Below are 16,534 nucleotides of genomic sequence, written 5' to 3'. Positions count from 1 at the left end.
CATCATTATGCTGATACCTAAACCAGAAAAAATCATTACAAGAAAACTACAGACCAATATCTCTCATGAATGTAAATGCAAAAATCCTCAACAAATATTAACAAATTAAACCCAAGAATGTATAAAAGGTCTTAGATACCATGATCAGTTGAGATTTATTCCAGGTACACAAAATTGGTTCAATATTAAAACATCAAATAATAGGCTGGGTGCAGTGGCTCACGCCTGTAATCCTAGCACTTTGGGAGGCCGAGGCAGGTGGATCACGAGGTCAGGAGTTCAAGACTAGCCTGGCCAAAATGGTGAAACCTCATCTCTACTAAAATACAAAAAAAAAATTAGCTGGGCATAGTGGCATGTGCCTGTAATCCCAGCTATTCAGGAGGCTAAGGCAAATAATTTCTTAAACCTGGAAGGCAGAGGTTGCAGTGACCAGAAATCACACCACTGCACTCCAGCCTGGGCAACAGAGCAAGATGGTCTCAAAAAAAAAAGAAAGAAAGAAAGAAAGAAAAAAATCAAATAATATAAACCATCATATCAACAACCTAATGAAGAAAAATTGCACGATCATATCAATAAATGCAGAAAAAGCATTTGACAAAATCCAACACCTATTCATGATAAAAACTCTCAGCAAACTAGGAATTAAGGGGATCTTCTTCCTCAAGTTGATAAAGAGCATCTACAAAACACCAATAGTTAATATCATACTCAATTATGAGAAATTTGAGGCTAATAAAATATATATAAGATCTGTATGAGGAAAACTACAAAACTAGATTGAAGAAATCAAAGAAGTAAATAAATGAAAACACTGAAAAATAGTCAATGTTCAAAAATAGGAAGATTCAATACTGTCAAGATGTCAGTTCTTCCCAACTTGATCTATAGATTCAAGACAATCCCAATCAAAATCCTGCAAGTTTTTTTATGGATATCAACAAACTGATTCTAAGGTTTATTTGGAGAAGCAAAACACCCAGAATAGTCAACCCAAAATTGAAAGAGAAGAACAATGTTGGAAGAATTGACACTACCCAACTTTAAGAGTTACTATAAAGATACAGTAATAAAATGGCGTGGTATTCGTGAAAGTACAGACAGATTATTGGCACAGAATAGAAAGCCCAGAAATAGAGCCACATATATACGTCAACTGATATTTGACAAAGGAGCAAAGGTAATACACTAGAGAAAAGATAGTTCTCTTCAACAAATAGTGCAAGGACAACTGGATGTCCACATACACTAGAATGATACTGAATCCCTACCTCACTCCATATATCAAAATTAACTCAAAAAGATCAATGACCTAAATGTAGGAGCTAAATAAAACTCTTAGAATAAAGCACAGGAGTAAATCTCTATGACCTCAAATTTGGCAACGGTTTCTTAGATAGAACACCAAAAGGTTGAGCAACAATAACAAAAAAAGATAAACTGAAGCCTGGGGAATCCATAGAAATTGCCTTCTCTCACTCAGCCTGCCTCAAAGGGCTGGCTGGGGAGATGAAAACATCAGGGGACTTTCATTTCTGACTTAGCACCACACTCAGTGCAAGACTGGGTGGTGAATTGGAGAAGAGTGCCACCGTGGGCACAGCGGGTGCCTCTAGGTGCAGAGAGTGCCATGAGAAGCTCCCACAAACACACTGTCCTTGGGCTAGGAACCCTGTGTTTGGGTCCTTACCTTGCTGCTTTTTAGACATGAAGCCTGGAATCATTGAAAGAGCTTATGAATGACTGCCTTCTGGAGTGTGGGTAGGATTAACAATTATCTACAGGCCGGGCGCGGTGGCTCAAGCCTGTAATCCCAGCACTTTGGGAGGCCGAGACGGGTGGATCATGAGGTCAGGAGATCGAGACCATCCTGGCTAATATGGTGAAACCCTGTCTCTACTTAAAAATACAAAAAAAAAAAAAAACTAGCCGGGCGACGAGGCGGGCGCCTGTAGTCCCAGCTACTTGGGAGGCTGAGGCAGAATGGCGTAAACCCGGGAGGCGGAGCTTGCAGTGAGCTGAGATCCGGCCACTGCACTCCAGCCTGGGTGGCAGAGCAAGACTCCGTCTCAAAAAAAAAAAACAAAAAAAACACAATTATCCACAAAAAAGTCCAGTAAAGATGGCTGTGAGTGAAGTGTCAGCCATCAGCTAGAGACTTGGGATGAACTGCTCACACTTGACGTGGCTCTAAGAGATAGCACATCAAGATAGGGAGCTGACACAACCCAGGTCCCTCTTACAGCCCTTTTTTAGACCTTGCACAGAAGGAGGTATGTGTCTCCAGGGTAACCCCACTGTTTGGTTACAAACACCCAGCTCTTACATCCCAAGAGCCTGGCACTCTTCAAGGAGGTCACCTTGGGAGGCTACACTATTCCAAGGGGGCTGCCATTGTTCAAAGCAAACAGGGGCTTCCCATGGTAGTCACCTTGACCTCACAACCACCCAGTGGGGTGCATGCTCTTTGCCCATCTTACAGATGAAAAAACTGAGGCTGTGGGGGATCAAGTCACTCGCCCCCAAGCCAAACAGTACTGAAGGGCAGAGCTGGGACTCAGCCCCCATCCTTCTAGCTCCAAAACCCCAGCAAAGCTTTTCCATGACAGCGTATGCCTCTCTGCCTGTTGCTTTATGGTCGTCTTTATATTTTCCCTGTGATGCTATAACGTTTATCTGTTTCCTGGCTAACAAGAGGGGCAAGGCTAAATAGCTCTGCTCCCTGGGCTGTCCTCCTGAAAGTAAACCAAGAACAATAGCAACCCTACTGCTTTGCTCTGCACTTAAAGAGATTTTTTCCTCTTACACACCGAGGCTTGAGGCCCACGGCTTCCCCTGATGGAGAAATATCCCCAAGAAGAAAGGTCCTGGGGACGGGAAGTTTTTCCTGACTCACTTCAGTGCCTTCTCCAGATTAAGAATACTGGGCAGGATCCAGGCTCTGTGATAAGGCAACTGCTTCCTGTGGGGATCAGGGCAGCTGCTGCCAGGAGGTTTACAATTAAGATTATGGTCCTGGCAGCTGGCAGGGTGAGCCGTGGGACACAGACGCTATCAGTGAGGGACAGCCCAAGCAGGCCCCAGGCCTTGCTGCTCCTCCCACACTGTCCACTAAAGCCTCAGCCTGGCCCTGTTTTATCTGCCCCTGGGAGCTGGCCACCCTGTCTTGGATTCCAGCCTAAAATAATCTAGGGCAGCCAGCGGCACACTCCAGAAGGGCGAGTGAACTATCAGATTGGTGACTAAGAAAGTGGCCGAGTGCTTTCCGACTATGGGCGCAGAGGCAGCCGAAATAGAAAATGCCATTAGGCAGTAGTGAAGCACTTCACAATCTGCACACCCCATACACCTGCCAGCAGCCCAGGCAGGGGAAACAGGTGGAGTGGGTGTGGAGGGCACACGTATAGGAAACAGTGTGGGGAGCTTCCTAAGTCTTCCTCGTCTTCCCCAAAGCAACCCATGAGTAAGTGTCACTGTCCCATTTTAGAGATCAGAATATCAAGGCCTGCAGGGATTTCATGAGATGCCCAAAATTTAAAAAAAAAAAAAAAAGGTGTAGGACAAGGAAACAAACCATTTTTATGTTTTTAACGGGAAATGGAGCTTCAGAGAGATGATTTGTCTAATTATTTTTAATCTTAAGCTTCAAGTCACAGACTTTAGTAAGCAAAAGACACAAGAATTGTATGGCAGTTCAGGCAGTGGCTTCAAATCTCGATGACATTACTCAGTGCTATGTGACCTTAGGCAAGTCACCTAACTTCTCTGAGGCCTGGTTTTCTCTTCCGTAGTGTGGAGGTGATCACAGTGGCAAGATGACAGGACGGTTAAGAGGACAGAATGGGATGGTGCAGCGAATGAGCATCACACTGTGCCTGGGGCATGAAGCCCTCCGTCATGTTGCTGGTTTCTCTTCTGATAGGCAGGGACTCAAACCCAGGTTCCTTTGCACCTCAAACCCTATGATTTACCACCAAGGGTTGGAGCCATCGTCCTTTGCCCAAGACAGGCAATCAGATCTCCTTGGAGTTTTCAGATCCCCTCTCCTCTCCATGGCCTTCCACAACCTCCCAACCCCTGACCTGTCACTTCTTCTATTTCAGCCCTGGTCTTGGAATCCCAGAAATGGAGGGTGTGAGTGCTAGAACAGAGATTCAAGTTGCAGCTGCCTCATTTTACAATGAGAAAACGAGGCCCAATGAGGGAAATGACTTATAAGTCACACTGTTGGTCGAGGCTGCTCAGAGGACAGACATCTTGGCTTTTCATCCAGAAAGCTTCCATGAGGCCACCCAGCCCATCACAAGTCCCAGAATCATGGTCAGCTCAAAAAGGACTTTCCAGAGCCTCCGAAGCAGACCAAGGCTTTTCTGTTCTCAGTTTCACCATAGAATGTGGTGATTGACCCTAGTACTTGTGGATTTAGACTTTGTTCAAAAGAGAATTGAGGGCAGAGGGATGGTAATCACCCTAGGAAGCGATCTCCTTCTCACAGTCCCAAAACGGTGGTGGGTATGGGGGAGGCTGAGGTCAGGGAGGGGTCCTTGATACAGATTCCATGCGCCCTCATGACCCTGCCTGAAGCCCCCAGGAGCTCTACTCTTCCTTAAAGGGCTCACTCCCTGCCATCCATCAACCCTCACTTCCTGCACCAAGGTGGCCCCATTGCCCTTATCTGTGAGTAAATGTCTAGGGGTGAGGAGAAGAGTGAAGCCACCCTTCTCCTGCCCTGTGCCCCTTGGGCAAGAGCTGAGAGCCCTCTCACACGGAAGTGGTGGTTTGGAGGGCAGGAAGAGAAGAAGAGAGAAGAGAAGACCCTCTTGTTCGAGTAAGTGAAGATGCCACCCTGCCACGTTGCCACTTCATACCTCTTTCCACTGGTGTCTTTTCCTTTGGGTCCAGGGGTGCCAAGGTTCTCTTACAGTGTCCTTCTGACAGTAGCTTCTGGATACACTCTAGAGAAAGAAGACAGAGAAACACATTTCAAAAAGGCAGGAGTCCTTGGGGACCACCTCAGTCCACATGTGGCTCCCACTCCCCAAAGTCTCCTTTCCCTACTTCCATCACTGCAAGCACAGAAGCCAGACAGGGCACCCATGGCTGGTGATATGGTTTAAATGTGTCCCCACCAAATCTCACATTGAATTGTAATTCCCAGTGTCAGAGGTGGGGCCTTAGATGTCCATCCAGGCAGGTGGGAGGTGATTGTATGATGGAGATAGTTTCTCATGAATGGGTTAGCACCCTCCCCTCGGTGCTGTTTTCTTGAGTGAGATATCGTGAGATCTGGTTGTTTAAAAGTGCGTAGCACCTTTCCCTCTCTCTCTTGCTCCTGTCCCTACCATGTCACTGTGCGTGCTTCCCCTTCCACCATGATTGTAAGTTTCCTGAGGCCTCCTCAGAAGCAAATACTGTCATGCTTCCTGTACAGCCTATAGAACTGTGAGCCAATCAAATCTTTTTTTTATAAATTACCCAGTCTCAGGTATTTCTTTATAGCAGTGCAAGACTGGACTCATATAGCTGGAAAGGCAGGACTGAACACCAGCCCCACAAAGCTTCCCAGGATACGTCTCCAGAGCCTGTGAATGGGGGCATATTTTCAATCTTCCCAAGTCAGCCCAGAGCCTGTACATCCATGTGATGGCATTGAACATGCTAATCAAAACATCACACTGTGTTTCTTTGCTTCTAGCTAGAATATTATCAACTTAGTGTGGGAACTCCGGTTTCCTCAGGCTGAAAAAAAGGCTTTCTGAGTCATTTTGAAAATAGGAAAAAGAATTAATCATTGCCTAATGAATGCAGACTCTTTGAGCAGACCCAGCACTTTCAAGGTCTGCTATCCATGAAGAGATAAGTAACAGTAAGGAAAGCCTCTGGTGGTGAAAAAAGAACTCAGTTCCAGAATGCCAGTGGGGTTAGAAGTCCAGCCTCTCCAACCCTTCCCTTCTGTCAGTTTGATGAAGCATCCCCAGGTCACCAGAGAAGGATCAAATTCACCATGTCCAGGCCACATACCTGCCAGCAGAGACAGGCCAGTCCCGAGAGACTGGCTCAGTCACATGCACAGCTGAGAAATACGAGCAAAACTTACAGCCTCCAGAGCACAGGGGAGAAAGTGAAGTTCCCTAATCTCTCCCCTCCCAGGCTCCTCCTGCCCTCAGAGACTAGCTGCACAGTGGAAGCCCTGATCAAGTTTCAGGTCTCTCGGATGATAATGATGATCATCCTGACACCCCTTACGACCCCAGAAGAAAGTGTCACCATTTCAGGAATGAGGAATGTGAGCTCAGAGGAGTTAAATAACTTGCCCAAGGTCACACTACTGAAATGAGGCTGAGCTGGGACTAGAACTTCGGCCATGGGAAGTTCTACTGCTGGGACTAGAACTAGTGCTAGTTCTAGAGCTGGGACTAGAACTTCGGCCATGGGAAGCCTGGTGCTAGTGCCATCTCCACAGTGGGAGGGGCGTAAGCAGGAAGGCGATGAGTTCAAGGTCTACCCCACAGACCCCAGCATCAGGGCAGCTCATGCATGCAAGGGAGTCTCAGGACTTCCATTAACTGATGGGAAACAGGGATTGGCTGGAGGATGGGACCTCATTTTATTTGGCTATCTGGGCCTCAAGTGTCCATCCAGGCAGTGTCAGTGCAGGGAGACCTCATGCATCATGAACCAGACTAAGGCTACAATCAGAGGAATTTGTTACATTTATAAACCCATAAACACACACACACACACACACACACGTGTATATATAGGTATGACCTTTGGCAAGTTATTTGTATGTATATGTAAATTTTTCATTTTTAACTACAAAAGTGTATGTGCTTCCTTACCAGCCATCCTGTTTAACAGGCAGAACCACTGCAAACACTCTGGAGTGAGACCCTCTAGACTTTATTCTACCTAATCAAATGCATGTATGCATGTGTGTGTAAGCATGAACCTATGTGACTACACATGCAGTGTGACTTTTTACAAAAATGGGATCTTACCATACATATTCTACAACATCACTTGTCAATGATTTCACATCCAAAATGGATCTTCTTGAGTCCTTTTCATAGCTGCACAGTATCCCGTAGTACATGTGGGTCATAATTTATTTACCATTTGTTTATTTCCCACCGTGGCTCTGTCAAATATTTCTATTTCTGGCCTCTATAGCTTCGCTGGAATGACCCCCTGGGTGCCCATCTTGGTGTAGAAATGTTCTTGCAATTCCAAAGCCCAGACGCTTAGAAGTGGGCAGAGGAGAGGCTGGCCACATTCCGCCTTTGGGTAGTGCTGACAAACTGCCTTTCCAAAACGCTGGATTGAGTCACCTCACAGTGCAGGGCAGAAGGAACCCCTTTTCTTGGATATAAATTTGAACCCAGGGCTCTGCCTATGGAATGGCTTCCCTAGGCACATTCCAGTGGCCTGGGAGGCTGAGGGCCCTGGACAAAGGGAGGTGTGTGGGACTTGGCTGGCGCAGATGTCCCTGCTCTACTGTCTGCAGCATCGCAGAGGAACTCAGATCTACCTGAGCCAGGAACTGCATTTACTGGCTCAGAACTGATAATGAGCTTTTATGAGCTCCAGGGACTGCACAGAACACGTATTAGTGTCAAGAGTGCCTGTCAGCCACGCAGCCTGGGTGAATGTCACACATTAACGGAATTAAAAGCTGCAGCCACGCCGGGAAGGAGCTGCGGGCTGCATGTCAAGAGGTGTGGGCAGCGCCTGTCAATAACAAAATTACTTTCCAGTTTTTGCGCTCCAGAGCCTTAAGCTGTCTCCTGTCTTTGGTGGAATTTTGCCTTCCTGCAGCCTCAGAGGAGATTAGTTTATTACCAGCCTGCCAGAAGAGGCAAAACCCAGCAGTAACCCTAATTCCCATTTGAGCAAATCTGCATTGTGTGAAGGAAACCAGCTGGGCTTAGAATGTTCCCCCCCAACACACCCCGTGCCCATGAGATCTCATTGCAGTCCCCTCCTCTCTGCGGGGGAGGGGAGTCACTACAGATATTAGAGCCAGAGCTGTCCTGGGAGATGGAGAAAAGAATCCCAAGGTTTAGGGCTAAGAGCAGGAACGGGTCCTGGGTGCAAGTAGCAGAGTATAAGCCTGGTGGGCAGATGATGGGGGTCACCTTTGACCTGATTAGTCTTGGGCTTTGGGAAGTTCCGACAACCCTCCCAGCCCCAGACTTGATCTTGCTCTGTACACAGTTCTCCCGAATGTTTGAGGTGGCACAGGTTGAAATCCTAAATCGAGTTCTTACTAGCTGTGACCCAGAGTAAGTGACCTACCTACATCATGCCTGGACTCCTTATCTATGACACAGGGCTTACAACAGCTGATGACTCACAGGCTGTTGTGAGATTCCATGAGAAATGTGTAGCAGGACTTAGCAGAGAGCCTGGCACACGATATCATGGCTCTTGAATGGAAGTCTCCATGGATTATAACGACACCGTAATTTTAAGTACTTCTAAGAAACAGAAAACACTACCAATTAATTAAATTAACTATGACATCACTTTTTGTACAATGCATCCTGGTTTTAGAGACATTAAGATGTTAAAAAAAAAAAAAAAGTGTGCCTTAGAATCCACAAAATACAAAAGCTTAATAGGTGGCAGTAACTATGATGAGTATAAGCCAATTTCACTCATTTTGCAAGGCCTGGCCCAAAAGCTAGCACTTCTTCCTTCTCTTCTTTCCTCCAAACTAGGGGTGGAACTCTCAATTTACAAGAAAAATTTGGTCAGCCCACTTCAGTGTCCTGGATGAGGCCCAGATGAGAAACTTTAATATGTCTCCTGATGTTTCCTACTCTACTTTTATTAATTGAAATATAACATACATACACAATAGCACACACACCATGAATATACACCCCACTGAATTTTCACAAACAGAGCATCCCTGTGCAACCAAAACCCAGATCAAAGACTCTTGTCTATTTCCCAGCTACTGATTCTATTCACCTCATGTGTCCCAAAGCAGCCTTGACTCTCCATCCTCATAGAACCTGCCAGTCCCTGGATGGGCTCACCCTTACTGCTGTCTGCTTGCTGCACACGGGCTCCTGGCTGGTCTGCCAGCCTGCAGCCTTTGTTCCCCACTCTGCCCTCTCCTTCACTGTCAGAGTGAGCCCATAAACAGAAAACACTGTGTCTGTCTCCTGCTTTAGTGGGTTCCCTGGCCTCCCTTTGTCTAGACACAAGGCCTTTTATCAGCTGATCCCCAATTCCCTTCCAGGCCCACCTTCAGGTTTTTGCCATATGCACAGACCCCACAGTCAAATTGTACTCACCTGGACTCAGAGTGTGCTCAGCCCAACTTCACTGATGTTTGCTCTTCCTGGAATTCCTCTCTTCCTTTCTTAACCCTGAGTTTCACCCCTCCCCTCACTTGGCAAACTCCTAATCATCCTTCAAAACCTTCTTTCAGTTAACTCCTTTCTGAAACCTTCCCACTCTCTCAACAGGCATAAGTCATTGTTCTCCGGGCTCACACCACCAACTGTGTGTATAGGTAATAGTATATTTTTTGTTCATATGATTTTTCCCACCTACCAGACTACGAGTTCCTCAAAGATATGGGTGGTATCTTACTCCCTCTATGAGTCTCAGTTACTGACTCTGCAAATAATAGTTGGATGGATAGACAGTTGCTAGAAGAAATGGATGGATGGGTAGTGAATGGATTTATAAAAGAACCTGAATGGTAGAAAGAAGGAACTAGGCTATAATTGGTTGAGGGATGGGAAGATGACTGGGTGGATGGAGAGATGGATGAATGCAGGGATGAATAGAAGGACAGGGGGAAGACAAGTGGATCTATAAAACAATTAGTTAACTGAATGTGGGAAGACAGAACTAGGTTAACGGTGAGAAAAAGAGGGAATGAATGACCCTCAACTATTTATATAATTTTCTCTAGACCCTGAGAAACTGAGACTCTTAGGACTATGAAGAGCCTAGCTTTAGTCTTCCAGAGTCAGTGGGTCTGAGCAGAGACCACGTGGTCAAACAGCATCACCCCTAGCTTGCTCCACTGTACCACCTGCTCTATCCATAGATCTACAGATAAGGCCTTCAGGAAGGAGTGGTCAGAGCTGCCTCTTGTCTTGGCCTTTGCTGACCCAGATGCTGAAGAATTCAACAGTGCCACAAGGAGACCAAAGCTTTCCTGTGTCTAAGCCAAGCCCCAGTATGCAGGGTAGTTGCTTTGCCAACTGTGTTCAATAGGCCAGCCTGTGAACAGGCATGGGATAGGCAAACTGCCTGATGTATAGCAGAAGGACAGCTGCTGATAGAAGCCCTGAAAAGATGCCATTTTGGGGGAACTCTAAAATCAATAAAGGGTCAGGATAACTGAACAGCATAGCACTGTTTGGATGGTTCCTGTGAATGGGCTTTGCATAGGGACTAATTCCGCAGTGTAGCCTGCTGCCTATCTGCAACAGGGGTAGGAAACATGGTAGGAGATGAGGAGCCCCCAGCATGAAATTAATGTAAAGCACTGTGGTTAAGAAGTCAGGCTTGTGTGCCCCCATAGATCTGAGTTTAAATCTCAGTTCTGCCTCTTGCTACCAATGTGACCTCAGTAAAGTTCTCTATCCCAGCAAATATCAGGATATCCACCTGCAAAGTATGGACAATCATAGTCCCACCTCACAGGCTTGAGCTAGGGATTGGATGAGCTAATAGATTGCAAATGATTCCCACAGTACCCAGCCTATCATAAACACTCGATAAATAGAAGCAGCAGGAATTTTGTAAAATATATTCTGCTGCTACTTTCTGTAAAAAGGGCAATGAGCCAAGCATTATTCTGATACCAAAACCAGACAAAGACACTTACAAGAAAAGAAAACTACAGACCAATATCCCTTATGAGCACTAATGCAAAAATCCCCAACAAAATATTATCAACCCGAATTTGGCAGCATATTAAAATGATTATACACCATGACCAAGTGGGACTTATTTCTGGAATGCAAGGATGGTTAAACATACAAAAATCAAGGTAATACTCCACATCAACAGAATGAAGAGGAAAATACCCCCACACAATTATATAAAATAATGCATAAAAAGCATTTGACAAATTCAACACCCTTTTATAATAAAAACATTCAACTAAAAATACAAGAAAACTATCTCAAAACAGTAAACGCCACATATGAAAAACTCACAGCAAACAGCAAACATCATATTCAATGGTGAAAGACTGAAAACTTTTCTTCTAGCAACAAGAATAAGACAAGGATGACCATTTTTGCCACTTCTATTCAACATAGAATTGTATTAGAAGTTCTAGCCAGAGCAATTTGACATTGGATTTTGTAATGATTTCTCGGATATGACACTAAAAGCCCAGACAACAAAAGGAAAAACAGACAAACCAGACTTCATGAAAGAATTTTAAATTTGTGTATCAAATGACAATACAAACAAAGCAAAAAGGCAACCCATGGAATGGAAGAACATAATTGCAAATCATATATCTCACAAAGAATTAATATCCAGAAAATACAGAAAACTCAAACTCAGCAGCAACAAAAAATCCCAATTAAAAAATGGGCAGAGAAGATTAAAAGACATTTCTCCAAAGATGATATACAGTCAGTAAGTATAAGAAAATATGCTCAACATCACTAAACATTAGGGAAATGCAAATCAAAATCTGCAATGAGACCAGGCTCAGTGGCTCACACTGCCTGTAATCCTAGCACTTTGGGAGGAAGAGGTGAGTGGATCTCTTGAGCCCAGGAGTCCAAGACCCACCTGGGCAACATAGCAAAACTCTGTCTCTACAAAAAATACAAAAAATCAGCTGGCCACGGTGGCACATGCCTGTAGTCCCTGTTTCTTGGGTGGTTGATGCAAGATGATCACTTAAGGATAAGAGGCAGAGGCTGTAGTGAGTCAAGATCACACCACTGCACTCCAGCCTGGGCAACACAGTGAGACCCTGTCTCAAATCAATCAATCAATCAATAATCATTTATCAGCCATTTGGCTAAGATCAAGTGTAAATAAATAAATAGAACTGCAATGAGATACAACTTCACACCCACTGGCTTGGCTACTATTAAAAAAAAAAAAAAAAAAAAAAAAAAAAAACAGAAAATAACAAGTGTTGGCTAGGATGTGAAGGAACTGGAACCCTGTTCCCACTGTTGGTGGGAATGTGAAATGGTACAACCACTGTAGAAAATGGTATGGCAGTTCCTCAAAAAATTAAAAATAGAATTACCATATGCTCCAGCAATTCTACTTCTGAGTATATACCCAAAAGAAAAAGCACTTGACAAATTCAACATCCTTTTATAATAAAAACATTCAACTAAAAATATAATGAAACTATCTCCAAACAGTAAAAGTCACATATGAAAAACCCACAGCAAATAGCAAACATCATATTCAATGCTGAAAGACCAAAAGCTTCTCTTCTAAGATCAGGAACAAGACAGTAGGAAAAGAAAGTAGGGTCTCAAAGAGGTATTTGTACACTCATATTCAGAGTAGGATTATTCACAACAGCTAAAATATGCAAGTAACTCAAGTGTCCATCGATAGATGAATGGATAAGCAAAATGTGGTCTATCTACACAATGGTGTATTATTCAGCCTTAAAAAAGAAGGAAATTCTGACATGCTACAACATAGATGAACCTTGGAAATGCTATGCTAAATTTTAAAGAGTCAGTCACAAAAGACAAATACTGCATGATTCCACATGTAGAATAGTTAAAATCATAGAGACCGGAAATATAATGGAGGTTACTAGGGGCTGGCAGGAGAGGGAAATGGGAAGAATTATTGCTTAATGGATATAGATTTTCCATTTTACAAAATGAAAAGAGTTATGGAGATGGATGGCATGGACGATTGCACAACATTATGAATGTATTTAAAATAACTGAACTGTGTACTTAAAAATGGCCAAGATGGTAAATTTTATGTTGTGTATTTTATGACAACTAAAAAAAAAAGTGGGGAAAAATAGGGAGTAGCTATGATTCATGATTCCAAGTTATTCCCCTGGGAACCCTTCCCTCCCTCCCTCCCTCCTTTTTGTTCTCACAAAGAACAGATGGGGGCTACACCCCTCCACACACACACAACAGACACTTAATTCACAACAACTGGACTTCCTAATAATTTATATATTAAGTTTCCAGATAACATTGAAGACCACTAGTTTAGAGTCTCTTGATGTCCTAGAATCCCAAGTCAGTCAGATTTCAGAGAAGGAGGAGAGCCAGGAAGACTTCCTGGAAGAGGTAGCAAGGAACAAAGGGAGACAGACAGTTGACCAACCCAGTGATAAGCCTTTCCCTGGTTAGCTTCTGTTGGCAATTTCTCTCTCCATCTCCCTCTTCCCTCCTCCATCTCTCTCTCTCCCTCTCTTTCCATTTCTCTCTCTGTCTCCTCTTCTCCCCACCCTGGCCCTGTACTCTCAACCCTAGCCACCCTACATCTCTTCCTGGCTCCTAGGAGAAATAGCCACCCTTCTGAGTCCCGAGGCCACAAGAACTTGGCCTTATGCCCCAAGAAGGGGCAGAGTCCTCAGGGAGACCCTGGACACCAGCTCAGCCTCAGACGTCCTTTCCCACGCTGATGCCAGGCCACAGGATCCAGGCTGGGCCACTGCCAGCCTGATGTATTGCTTGTTGACAGATAAAAGCTCTGCAGTTTATGGCTCCAAAGCAAAGCCAGGGCTTTGTTTTGCTTTGTTTTAAATTAGCTACGTAGGGAGTTGGTGTGGGGGCGGGGGAGAGGGAGGGGAGCCAAGGCATGCTCAGGACGCCTTGCGGCTGCGTCCCCAGCTCAGCAAACCCCAGGGCAGCCTTTAATGAAGCCACCTGAGCGCTGAGAACCTTGCAGTGTCTGCCGGGCTCTCCACCTGCACTTGTCTGACTGGAGGAGGGAAGCGCTTCCCACCTGCTCACCCTGTCACTGGGCCCAGCACCCTTTGTTCCCAGAATGAGTTCCAATCAGCCTGGCTAATTGTGCCTCAGGGTCTCAGTGGGGCTGAAGTGAAACCATGACATCCTCAGAAAGATGGGGATCTATTCCCGCTCAGGAAGAGGAGGCCATTCTCTACTGTACTTGACACAGTGCAGCAGGCTCCGGGCACCGTCAGCAAGGGGCCCCGAGGGTCAACCCAGAGGCACGGGCCTCCCAATCTGAGCCCATTAGCTCTTGGTGGGATGAGGAGGGTGGAAGGGCCAGGGAGGGGGGGAATGTCCCAATCCCCGTAAATGATTGCGTGAGACTGTTTATTCTCAATGCAACTGCTATTAAGAATCATCTCCCCTCACGCCTCCCATCTGGTCTGGGGCTTTTCTGCAGACAGCACATGCCAGCCAGGGTTTCTGGATGCCCTCCTGTGTAGGACCTGCCACAGACGGACACAGCCAAGTTGGCCAACTGAGTAGGAAAGAGCGTGTGTAGCCCAAAACCTCTTGCCATCGGTGGGCATCGTCCCACATCTGCTCCCTCTTTTTGCTGTCTGAAAGCACTTTCTCATCACTTCAAGGAGGTAAGGACAAGGATTATCCACTGGACTTCCCTTTTCATCTAAATTGCACTCTTCCTTCTCCTACACTGCACAGCTCAGAGGCGTCAGGCATCTTATCCACAGTTACAGAGCCAAAGCTGCCCAAGTCACGGCACTCATTAAGTCCAGCCTGCATTAGGGGCCAGGTATGGCCAACACAATAGTATTCATCCTCCCAAGAATACATCTGAGATCTTACATCTTGGGTCATTGGGCTGTTTGAGCAAAGATACCAAGGCTTTCAAAGGTAACAAGCACAGCCAGTGCTTTGGCACATGGTTCAAGAAGAACAGAGACTGCCTCAGTGCTGAAGTTGGCTTTGGTATGAATTGTGTCTCAACATGTTCCAGACCTTGAACTCCACGTGGACGCAGTGTGCAGTATTAAACACACAGGAACGCATGCCCAAGGGTAGTCTGCCTCGGAGAGAAGCAGTATTAAAAAGCCACATGACAGTAATAGAGATGTTTCTAAACTGGCCACCCTGCAGCTAGCAAGGAAGCTGAAAGCTGAGAACTTGAAACTGGAATTGAGTGAAGAGCCCAGCCCCACAGCCAACCACAGCCTTTCTCCGCAACTGGGGCTATTAATTCAGACTTTATAACCCACAGGGCTGTGGTGGAATACTGGGAAAACTGCACCCCAACTCTTTGTAGTGCTTCCTGCTCAAGTCCATGTAAATATATTCTAATGCAGAAAAGGTCCGCAGGAGGCAAGACTGCAGAGTCATTAGCATTTTGATGGGTTTTCCCAACACGTGGAACCAGAGAGCTTTAAAATTCATAGCGTGGAGATTAATCCTTCAAGTCACACTTGTCCCTCCTTAGCTTTAGAAGGCCAAGAACTTTTTACCCCTTTAAGACCTTGATTAGGAAAGAAAGTTAGAAAACCAGAGAGCTCGGTCAAGAGTCCTAGAGAAAAGAGGCATGACTGGTTTTGCAGACTGAGGGTGTTGCGTCCAAATACAATTAAATGGCAGAATTCGAGATAGGAGTAGTGGATAGGCTGTCACCCTGCATGAGGGGTGGGAGCTGCTTTGACTCAAATACTCCAGGAGAGGAGTCCCTGCCGGTCCCTAACAGCACAGCTTATCTTTTTGAACTGACAAAAGCCAGGCATCTTAAAACCCACGTGTATTCACTCAGCAAGCCACGCTGAAGTCGATCACTATGTGCTCACATAATAGATGCTTGGGACAGTGGGATCAGGAAGCCAGTTCAGCGCAACAAATCCCTGATCTGAAAAAACTCAGTTCGAATGGAGAGACAGGGAAATTGGTGATTACGATAAAATGTGAGGGTGGCAGCAGCGAGTCCAGCTACCCTGGGACCCCCAGCAAGACGCTGGGGGCACCCACAGAGGGTGGGTCAAGCTGGGTTTATGAGCAGGTCAAAGCTTTCTTTTGAAAATGGATGCGCTGGCCAAGTACAGTGGCTCACGCCTGTAATCCCAGCACTTGGGAGGCTGAGGAGGGTGGATCACGAGGTCAGGAGATCGAGACCATCCTGGCCAACATGGTGAAATCCTGTCTCTACTAAAAATACAAAAATTAGCCGGGCATGGTGGTGGCACGTGCCTGTAATCCTAGCTACTCAGGAGGTTGAGGTAAGAGAATCCCTTGAACCACGGAGTCGGAGGTTGCAGTGAGCCCACTGCACTCCAGCCTGGGCGACAGAGTGAGACTCTGTCTCAAAAAAAAGAAAAGAAAATGGATGCGCTATAATATTGAGAAAGGTGAGGCCCACAGTGTTTTCTAGCATATGATCAAAAAGAATATATGGATACTGTTAAGAAAAATCATCTGTAATGTGGGAAAAAGGCAAAGAGAGGCCTGTGTCATTTCAACCTCATGTTGGAGTGCTGTTTAGCAAGCCCACCCAAGGATCCTGTAATTATCCAGGGGATTCTAGAGGAATGTAACTTTGTATAAAGTTACACATGAACTTGTAGATTTTTTGGCTG

The 16,534-nt window shown here is 45.5% G+C and overlaps 1 protein-coding gene across 4 annotated transcripts in view; it reads right to left on the bottom strand.

The window, feature by feature from the left end:
* Window positions 1–16,534, bottom strand: part of TSPAN18 (tetraspanin 18) — a 200,226-nt gene that overhangs the window by 158,650 nt on the left and 25,042 nt on the right. For all 4 annotated transcript variants that reach the window (XM_030917946.1, XM_030917945.1, XM_010371029.2 and 1 more), the window contains exon 2: window positions 4,872–4,958. The gene's annotated coding sequence lies outside the window, so the exon portion shown is untranslated. The remainder of the gene's footprint in view (window positions 1–4,871; window positions 4,959–16,534) is intronic.

Source organism: Rhinopithecus roxellana, chromosome 15 (assembly GCF_007565055.1).
Source record: "Rhinopithecus roxellana isolate Shanxi Qingling chromosome 15, ASM756505v1, whole genome shotgun sequence".
NCBI lineage: Eukaryota > Metazoa > Chordata > Mammalia > Primates > Cercopithecidae > Rhinopithecus > Rhinopithecus roxellana.
The sequence above is the reverse complement of the archived record's forward strand: the minus strand, read 5'-3'. Positions and strand labels throughout refer to the sequence as shown.